Source organism: Schistocerca gregaria, chromosome X (assembly GCF_023897955.1).
Source record: "Schistocerca gregaria isolate iqSchGreg1 chromosome X, iqSchGreg1.2, whole genome shotgun sequence".
Taxonomy (NCBI): Eukaryota; Metazoa; Arthropoda; class Insecta; order Orthoptera; family Acrididae; genus Schistocerca; species Schistocerca gregaria.
In genome coordinates this window covers 100597959-100608559 of record NC_064931.1, presented here as the reverse complement: position 1 = coordinate 100608559, position 10601 = coordinate 100597959, and the positions used below count along the sequence as shown (strand labels likewise).

General features: G+C 40.7%; 1 pseudogene; it reads right to left on the bottom strand.

The window, feature by feature from the left end:
• Nucleotides 1-4588: 4588 nt before the first annotated feature.
• LOC126299826 (5S ribosomal RNA) lies at nt 4589-4706 on the bottom strand (annotated as a pseudogene).
• Nucleotides 4707-10601: the final 5895 nt, after the last annotated feature.

The window sequence follows — 10601 nt, the reverse complement described above, 5'->3', positions numbered from 1 at the left end:
CTTCCAAGAAGGTTGGGAGATCTGAGGACAACATCGGGGGTGGGATTGCTTGCAGGATGGACGTGCTGTGGGATGGGGACAATGTCACCTTGGAGAGAGTCTATGAACTGACGCCATCACTGGAGATTTGCAGGGGATCTACTATTGATGTTAAGGTCAAGACCTTGCCGCAGTGGTAACACCAGTTCCCGTCAGATCACCAAAGTTAAGCGCTGTCGGGCTGGGCTAGCGCTTGGATGGGTGACCGTCCGGTCTGCCGAGCGCTGTTGGCGAGCGTGAGCCCTTGTGAAACAAACTGAGGAGGTACCTGACTGACAAGGGGAAGGCCTCAGATACGGCCAACCGATTCGGCTCAAATATGGCAGGGCGCTTTTGAACAACCTAAAACGAAGTACTCTAAGATATTTTGGGTCAACGCCCTCGCGTTTTTGAGAAAATCACCCCTAAAGGTTATGACGAGCAATCGACTCAAAATTGGCGGGATCGGTAGATAATCGTAAATAAGTCACTTTTCATCATCAGGTATGGCATCAGAAAACGCATACTTTTCCAGAAATCGAGGTAAGAAACTTTTACAACTGCCGCTTCTGTACCCACATGGTAAACGCTTTTCGCTGACATACCAATAGCGCAACGGCCAAGGTAACTACCTGGGAATCGGAGAACTCGGGTTAGAATCTCGAAGAAACCTAGCGGATGTTCTTCTTTTCGTTTGCATTTTCCATATCTCAATTGCTAGGGATAGGAGGGTTAATAAGGTAAGTAAGTGAATAAGGAATCATAATAATAAGGTAGGCAAATAAATTTCTCAAACCTCTTGGGATAGTAAACAACTAAAATGTTACTTCTGCTCACTTTACCATGGCTCTTCCAGTCATTGTTACGTGTCTTCACTTTTCTTTGAACAAGCTCAATTTCCACATTTGGCACTCGTAGCAGTCGAAAACAAGGACGCACCAAGTCTAGATTTAACGCTACTCGTTGATAGTTTTGCAAGAACTAAAGCCAGAAAAAGATTTAAAACAAATTGTTAAAATAAAATTGTCCTTCGTTTTATCGTCTCCCTGTCTTATTAACTGCAATGTACTACAGTCACGAAAACTTGGCCCCTGCCTCCGACGCTTACCGACAATTACCAATCGTAAGCCATAGCTCTAGACGAAATCACGTTGATAAGTATGGCGCACTGAGCTCACAGCACACTAGTTTAGCGAGAGTAAGTTAGTTCAGTGAGCCTGAGTTGCCGGCAATGACAATAGCCAGCCTCCCCGCACCTCTGTGCCTGCGCGAGCTCTAGTCCGGACTTGACTACTCCCAAAGTGCTTCGCGGCAAGGGGCAATGTTTTCATGGCTCACTAATACTTCAGCCCTCGACTTCGCCTAGTATGGACCAACACTGAAAAGTATCGCATGGGATTCTTTCATCTCCATCCAAACAGGCCTTGGAAAGCCCAATGGTACCGACCGGCTGCCGTGTAATCCTCTCAGCCCAGGGGCGTCACTGGATGCGGATATGGAGGGGCATGCGGCCAGCACACCGCTCTCGTGGCCGTTGTCAGTTTTCGTGACCGGAGCCGCTACTTCTCACAAGGGGAAGGCCTCAGACACGGCCAACCGATTCGGCTCAAATTTGGCAGGTCGCTTGTGTACAACCTAAAACGAAGGGCTGTAAGATATTTTGGGTCAACATCCCCCGCAATTTTGAGAAAATCACCCCTAAAGATTATGACGAGCAATCGACTCAAAATTGGAGGGATCGGTAGATAATTGTAAATAGAGCATTTTTCATCATGAGGTGTGGGGTCCGCAAACGCAAACTTTTCCAGAAATAGAGGAAAGAAACTTTTACAACTGGCGCTTCTGTACCCACACTCTTGTTCACAGCGAGGCACGGGACAGGATGCACGCGGGGAGAGTTACGTTGTCCCGGTTGCCTCTTCGTCATATCATAGTTGTGAACCTGTAAGAGTGAAGGTGTCCAGCACGAACCTCATAGAAGCCAATCGGAAAGAGTTGTTTTCCGTCATTAGGCTGCCGCGAACCTCGCGAACACATGCAGTCATTTTTCCATCGTTAATGCGCCGAATGAAATACGTTTTGTGAATGAATACAGTGTCCTTCCATAAGCAACATATGACGAGTACTGTTTGTAGCTTGTAGTAATTAGCTCGTCTGTTTATGCCGTAGTAACTAGTTATTGTTTGTTGTGTCATATCTTTCAGGTGCATAATCTGAATAATGAAGGATGAACACCCTTCGACTAGTGCTGTAGTATATAGTTGGTAGCCTGTCACAGACGATGGCAAGCGGGAAGATACCGACGCTGTGTTTTGGTTTGTAAAAGTGTTGCAATACAGATGCATTATCAATGCACTACCGGAAGCAGGCGGTTCTGTTTCTCGGCGTTCAAGATTGATAGGAGCGGTTATCGTCGAGCGATTTTTTGGAGCTGACGAACGAAATGAATTTTGTTGATACTGAAGTACTATACCATGAAGACGAAGCAGAAGATGATTCAGTGGAAGATATCCCGACTAGTCATAACACTTTGGAAATCTCCACGTCACTGGGAATATGTGCTTTATCTGTTCCCGATGAGTTTTACGAACCGGTTACCAAACTATTGAACTACGGCGCTATACCCCTTGAAGTAAAAGTAAAGGCGGTAGCGCTAGCCAGGATTCATCCAAATCGGAACATACAAACATTGCAAAAGAATGGACCAACAACAGCCCTGAAAAGTAAGAAGAACTTGAAATTGTGAGAAAGTGATATCGTTAAAGGAGGGACAAGATACGACAAATACCAGGCGATAAATAAGTGGACATACGACCGATTTATCGAATCTCGTTGTCGAACGAGAATGTAACAACGAGAATACTTCAGAAGTGGGCTGCAGGTGCAGCTCTTCAATATACGGCCAACAAGGATTTTACGTTTGCTGCATCATTGTCTTGGGCAAGAAATTTCAAATCGGAGTATACAATTCGTCAACGGCACGTCACTAAATACGTCTCTCATAAGGAGGTACAAAATATTGAAGATATACAGAAAGTGGCGGCTCTTTTCAGCACGCAAACGGCGTCACTTATGACCGGTTTTAATCGTGATTATGTGATCAACACTGATCAAACTGGATGCGAGTATCGGATAAACATTCGACGCACGTTATCGCATAAGAGAGAAAAACTAACCCTTGTCGCAGTTGGTAGTAAAAACCAAATAACACATTCGTACACGGCGCAGTATGCCATCACAGCTTCTGGAAAAGTGTTGCCTAAGGTTTTCCTGTGTTTACAAGAAACAGATGTTACATTTGGTCCTCGGGTTACAGAAGAGGTCAATCGTTTAACCGACTAGTTGAAAAATGTTTACATCACCCGCTCTAAATCCTGGAAACTGACGAATGCGATTTATAGAACATTTCTTGAGAATGTTTTAAAACCATACGTTTCTGATAACAAGTTTTGTCTAATATTGGATTCCTGGAGTGGACAAATTAATACTACAATATATGACACAATGTTTATAGATGGCAAAGGTCAGCCGACGTGCATAGTAAAAGTAATACCGCCAAACTGCACACCTGTGTGCCAGCCGTGTGATGTTTATTTCTATCGCCAGGTTAAAAACTTTATTTTCAGGCTTCAGAATTGCAGTGTGCTTCTTGAAACCCAGCGGGAATTGCAATACCGCATGGATGCAATAGCTAGTCACAGCATAATTCATAAGCAACTTTCAGCACCGAATTTTCAGTCAATGATATCGTATGCGTGGTACGCATCAAAATTAATTCCCGAAAAACACATATTTTTAAATGTAAACCAAGTCTGTTTCCGAAGACTCTTCGGAAGGAATAGTGTAGCTGTCGAAAGATTGCATTCATTAAATTTTCTTGGTGCCGTGAGTATATTTGTTTCGAATGTTTATATGACAAGTACCATCCATCTAGATGTTCAAAGAAAAGTGACGACACGTAACAATGACTGGAAGAGCCATGGTAAAGTGAGCAGAAGTAACATTTTAGTTGTTTACTATCCCAAGAGGTTTGAGAAATTTATTTGCATACCTTATTATTATGATTCCTTATTCACTTACTTACCTTATTAACCCTCCTATCCCTAGCAATTGAGATATGGAAAATGCAAACGAAAAGAAGAACATCCGCTAGGTTTCTTCGAGATTCTAACCCGAGTTCTCCGATTCCCAGGTAGTTACCTTGGCCGTTGCGCTATTGGTATGTCAGCGAAAAGCGTTTACCATGTGGGTACAGAAGCGGCAGTTGTAAAAGTTTCTTACCTCGATTTCTGGAAAAGTATGCGTTTTCGGATGCCATACCTGATGATGAAAAGTGACTTATTTACGATTATCTACCGATCCCGCCAATTTTGAGTCGATTGCTCGTCATAACCTTTAGGGGTGATTTTCTCAAAAACGCGAGGGTGTTGACCCAAAATATCTTAGAGTACTTCGTTTTAGGTTGTACAAAAGCGCCCTGCCATGTTTGAGCCGAATCGGTTGGCCGTATCTGAGGCCTTCCCCTTGTCAGTGAAGTAGCTCATCAGTTAGTTTCACAGGGGCTTACGCTCGCCAACAGCGCTCGGCAGACCGGACGGTCACCCATCCAAGTGCTAGCCCAGCCCGACAGCGCTTAACTTTGGTGATCTGACGGGAACTGGTGTTACCACTGCGGCAAGGCCGTTGGTGATTCTTTTATCGGTATGAAAGTGTCCTATGTCCTATCCAGGTCTAGATCTATCCTTGTGCAAAAATTCATCCAAATACAGCCAGTACGTAGTTCTTGCGTGAAAGCGTAACAAACGAACAAACTTTCACGTTTTTAATAGTATTAGGAAGTACGATCAAATATTATCTGCTGTGTTACACATAATAATTTACGTAGATAGTAAGTAAGTTTGCCTTATTATGCCACGCAGTGGGCGGTAAGGAGCTGATGGTGAAGTAGTTTTGCATCCGTAAAGTATTTAGTTTAAATAGGGTCCCAATTTCATTTTTGCCCCGCTGCCCTTGGTTACATAGCTACGCCACTGCTCAGCAAGTTGGTATTCTGACTGGAGCTGAAGAGGAGGTGGTTGGTGTGGGGAAAGCTGGACATGGATGATAGGCAAAGGATGTGATAGAAGACAGGGCGACAGCAGATGAGGACGGTACTGTTGGAAGGGGAGGGTGGACGTACGGCGATGTAAGTGAGAGCAGATGAGGGGGTGGCGTAAATAACAAGCTGGAGTGTCCACTGTGGGCCAAAGGAAACAGAGAACAGTAGGTTGACGATAATTAATGACGGCGGAGCGTCGCCGGGACGGCGGGGAATGATGGCAGCGACGTCCGGTATGATGTAATGATAGCAGATGAGGATGGGAGCGGCAGTGAAGGCGAAGGTGGCAGCAGCGAGTAGTCTGCGTCGGTGGCTGAGACGATGGGAAGACAGCTGAACACGGCGACGACCGCGACAAGAAAATGATGACACACACGCACACGCACACACACACACGCACACAAACAAAGTACATATGTACGCAAAGCATAAGGGAGTGGCCTACTCAACAAGAGTAGCAACAAACGAAACTAGAGGCAGAGATTTCCATTCAGTTGATGCCGATGTCACGATGACTTCATCGCAGAGGTGTCTAACGGTTTGCTCAGTAGTCCAGGACATGCTCCAATCAATGCTGCGTTGAAGTTTGAAACCAATAGCTAAGTCGATTAGGGGCAGGAACCTGAGTTTCCATCATTGAGAGCTACGTGGAGTTGACGGTTACAGTTTTTCTTATTTATAACTGAAATCAAGCATTGATTTTAACAATAAAGCAACTTGCCATATTGCTATTACACATCTAGCAGTCCAGTTAACCTAATCTCTCCGGAATTCCTAATATTAATGCGATGGTGTTTTTATACGTGGCCGTATGAAACGTACTGACAGTTCTGTTTACAAGCAACAGAATTACAGTTCTTCAGCGATAACATATTTTTGTTGCACCGTGAGTCTAAGTACACAGTTTCTGTAGGAGTAGAGGACAAAATATCAGTCTGGCAGGCAGAATTACTTTTCTGGCGATCCTCAACACTACATGTGATGTGTTTTGTTACGCTTTTATAAGAAATGAAATTCGTTTCTATCCATAATTTCTGGTTTTTACGCAACGTAAGCACCCATATTTTATGACTTTTTCTTAATCCAGAACAGATATCGAAACAATATATGCAATAATATATTAGAAAACGATTATAGATAAAACTCTTGTAGTTCTTTAGATATTTACGTTCTGTGATCTTAAAATCATTAGTCTTCCATCGATTTTTACTTCTAAGGACTAACATTCAGGCCGACCGAGGTGGCCGCGCGGTTCTAGGGGCTACAGTCTGGAACCGCTCGATCGCTACGGTCGCAGGTTCGAATCTTGATTCGGGCATGGATATGTGTAATGTCCTTAGGTTAGTTAGGTTTAAATAGTTCTAAGTTCTAGGGGACTGATGACCACAGCAGTTAAGTCCCATAGTGCTCAGAGCCATTTTTGAACCAACATACATCCTAACTTTCGACTCATGGAAATATCTCTAAGAAGGACTGTAAAATAGTACGCTTTTAGAACTGACATTTTCGTGAGTTTGCCTTATATACAGGAAGCAAAACAGTACTTCTCCGAGCATATATGTTTCTAGTGCAAAGCACAAAATCTGATCTGATACTAAATTCCACGAAGAAGGAGAACCTTCATGGATGTAGAATGTATCAAATCTACACCAACAAAAGACAAGCAAATTGTAGACCTTAACTTGTAGCAGCATTAACACTATTATCGAATTGATTAGTGTTATTCATGTCTACACTAGATAAATGTAACTAAGAAAATTAAAAAGAAAGTTACTACTTTGAAAGAAGGTGCTGCCTCCACGGTTATATAAGTACTAAACAGCTGCTGAATATCTCCTACTGGCAACTTGATATTTACTTGATGATACGCGTTTTTATCAAGGAAAATAGCTGCTTCCGTCTGTCAATTACTATTTGATGTACAGCGTTACAACAAACACTTTTACCTGCCACGTAACTGACAAAACTTTTTAATCCTTTTATCTAGATCTCCAGATATTTCTATAAAGAGTGGTTAATTAATTGAATTTTTCGTTTAAATTGATAGATATTACCTATATCTTGCTTAATATTAGATGAGAGCTTGTTGAATACCATACTTTTGTAGCAGAATCAGTAATTCCACTCTGAACACGGGGCAAGAAGCCGAAGAGTATAGGAAGATCACTTTTTTTCTCTTGCAATGTGACTATGCATAACAGTTCACCTGAAACTACTTTTGTTGCCCACAAGAAAAACCATTAAGGAGTCTTAAAAGCATTCTGCACATTTTATGGTTATTTGCTTTACGTAATAATCTCGCTGTTCACTTCTGGTGAAAAAAGAAATGTGATTCATTTTAAGTGCCCTGCCTCAGAGGATAATTCATTACTAAGTAAACAACCTCTGTTTAACAGAATCATTATCTGTTCCATAGCAATACATTAACTTCAGAAGGATCTGCTATAGTCTGTATGATATGTGTTAGAGAACAAAAGCTGCCACCTTTTCCAGTAAGTACTCAGCGACAGATGGTTTCTGGCGACTTAAAATTTAGCCTTCCTGGATGGTGCCAAAAATTTCAATAGATTCCTTAGAACAGCAATCAACACAACAGAAAAATGAAAGAGCTGTTGGCAATATACAAGCAATTAATTTATGAACATTGGTGTCACAGAAAGACAGCAATTATACAAGACTTATATCCCTGTATTGTGGAAATTTATTACTGTACTGTATCGCTTAACAGAGTTCTTTTAGAATCAACTTTATTTAATCCAATTTTGCTGCTGTGGGAATACTGTATGAGGGAGAAAGAAGAAAAATTATTCAGTCATCTAAAAAATTAAAATGGTAACACAGTTTTAAGGTATAGAAATTTGGAAACGGATATTCTGAGTTACACAGTGAAATAAAGAAAACGCATTAACTTCTCACTTGTCAGCAACAGAGTCTATGGAACACACAGAGAAAGTTTAAAGGGGGGCACTTAACTGCACTAATTTATTTCACACAAACTACAGTTGAGCTGTAGGTGTCTTAACTTTTGCAGCTGTAGGTACCACCAAAAATGTGTGTAATTCTATTTTCAAAACAAACACAAAATCACATGTTATTAAACAGAGCTATTTTTGTGTGAAAATTCCGAATCAAAGCATTTTGTAACTTTTCGCTGTTGAGTCTCACTTTATGATGCAGCCTTATTTTAAAATACTAAGTGAATACAGCTTTCCTTTTCTGTTGATGAATGTAATTATCATCGGGAGGAATGTTTGAAACATGTTTATTCAGCTGAAGGAAAACATCATTCCTTATGTTCTGCAAAGCTGAGATCACTAATTTCTTTATAGGTTTTTTCGCATTAAAAGTAGGCTTTTGTCTAATAATTTCTGGCCTATTTTGCAGATAAACGTGACCATTGGATACAACACAGAAGCCACCTCTGTTTTTTCTGTTCAAGGTGTCAAACAGAGAAGCCACCTCTGTTTTTTCTGTTCAAGATACCAGTACTAGAAACATTAGAACATTCTAGCCAAAGACAAAATGTAAGAAACTGGATGAAGTTTCTGACCAAAGTTGTTATTTAATGCAATGGATGAGCAATTAGACCTAGTAGATGTACCAATCTGAATGTGTACTGAAATCTCTTGAAAGCAGGTTCAGAGTGCTGAATTCATATTCTGGTCCTCCATGACATCTCATGGCACTGAATAACACTTCCAGCTGGTCTTGAATGGATTTATGTGTCAGTAAGAAAATTATTCGTGGTGCAAATGTGGCTGCTAACAACGTCATACACAGCTAAACGTGAATATAGGTTGTTATTACATCTATAAAACCAGTTCTTGTTGAGTGAACCAGTAAAGGTCCCCAGGAATTCCTTTAATGTACATTGGTAATCGTTTGCTTGATTTACATACTAGCATCACTATAGGTGTCAAAAGTCGTAAAACATAAACGCTTATTTTGTGTAAAAACCGGACAACATGGATATAAACGGATTTCATTTCTTATAACAGCGTATCAAAACATTCACACATTTCGTTGAGGAATCGTCAGAAAAGTAATGCTGCCTGCCAAACTGATATTTTGTTTTCTACTCGTATAGAAGTTCTGAGCTTAAAACCCACAATGCAACAAATACAGGTATTCGCTGAAGAACTGTAATTCTGTTGCTTGTAAACAAAACGTGAGTATTTTTCACTTGGCCACATGTAAAAACGATAACAATCACATTAGTATTAGGAATTTAAGTGAAATTAGATTAACTGTACTGACAGATAATAAGCTAACAGCAATAAGGCAAATTGTTTTATAGTTAATCGCTACTGTATTTGGCAATGACAGGCTTTACCCAGTTTGAGATGTTTTGTGCAGTGCATCTGTCTTCGAATTATAAGCACTGTAAAAGGTATGACTTTAGTTCACTCTCCTCATCTATGGAAAGTGCAGTGAGAGCACAGAAACTAATGCTATTTACACTCGTCCGCGCAACAGACGTAAGGCAGATTGCCTTTGCGGTGGCCAAATCATTTATAATTTTATCGAATAGCTCATGAATCAGAGAGTTTGACAACGTTTTTCGACTTGGTACATTAAAATTTGGGTGAAGCATATAACATTTACTTCTTTTTAAAATCATGTGTCTTCAGCTATAGAGAAAGGAAGGTGCTCTCTGCAAATCACTTTTAAAAGCCGTACATCTAATGCAACATTTTTTATTTAATGTGATTAGCTTTATAATATTAAAACATTTAATTATTGGTTGTTTTAAATAAAAAGTAGTTGGGGGTTGAGGGCATCACAAAAGGAAATAAATCAGAACTTGTCCAGAACCTGTTAGGCTACATACAGCCTGAGACTCAATTTGCCTTTCTGAGAGGATAGCTTTACCCGAGGTGGAAGCAGACGTCAGTGAGGGCGGTTCACGAAAAATTCTCTCTCGAATTTCTGCATCGACTGATGGCGATCTTGATCGGCTTCCTGACCCACACCGTTCCAGAGGTACTATAGGATGCTTCGATTTTCGATATCTCTTCAGGTTTGATGATGAGACAGAAGCCATGGAAATTATCTGCTGACAGTAGCGACATTTTCGCTTTTCACCCATTTTGTTAAAATGGTACGGTACATCGCTCGTAATTTTTCTAGTCGAAAGCAATGTGGTTGACATATTGTTGTGCAGCACTAAAAATTACGCTCTTAAAATTAAAATTTTTACTGTTAATATAGACATTTTAAATTTTAAAATGTTAAAGTGAAAACAAATATACATGCAGCGCATTCTATAATCAGAACTTAGAGAGCAGGATGTATGACTTTATGATCTGCGAAACCTACACCCACAATCGTGTTTGTATCATATACTAAAAGGTTTAAAACAGTCATAGTGATTAAGGAACTCGGGAAGACAAGTCTAACAATACGCTAGAATCTCACTCTTCAAAGATAAAAATTTTGAATAATGTGATATCGGAACTTGGGCTACATAGCGTGTGAACAAGAG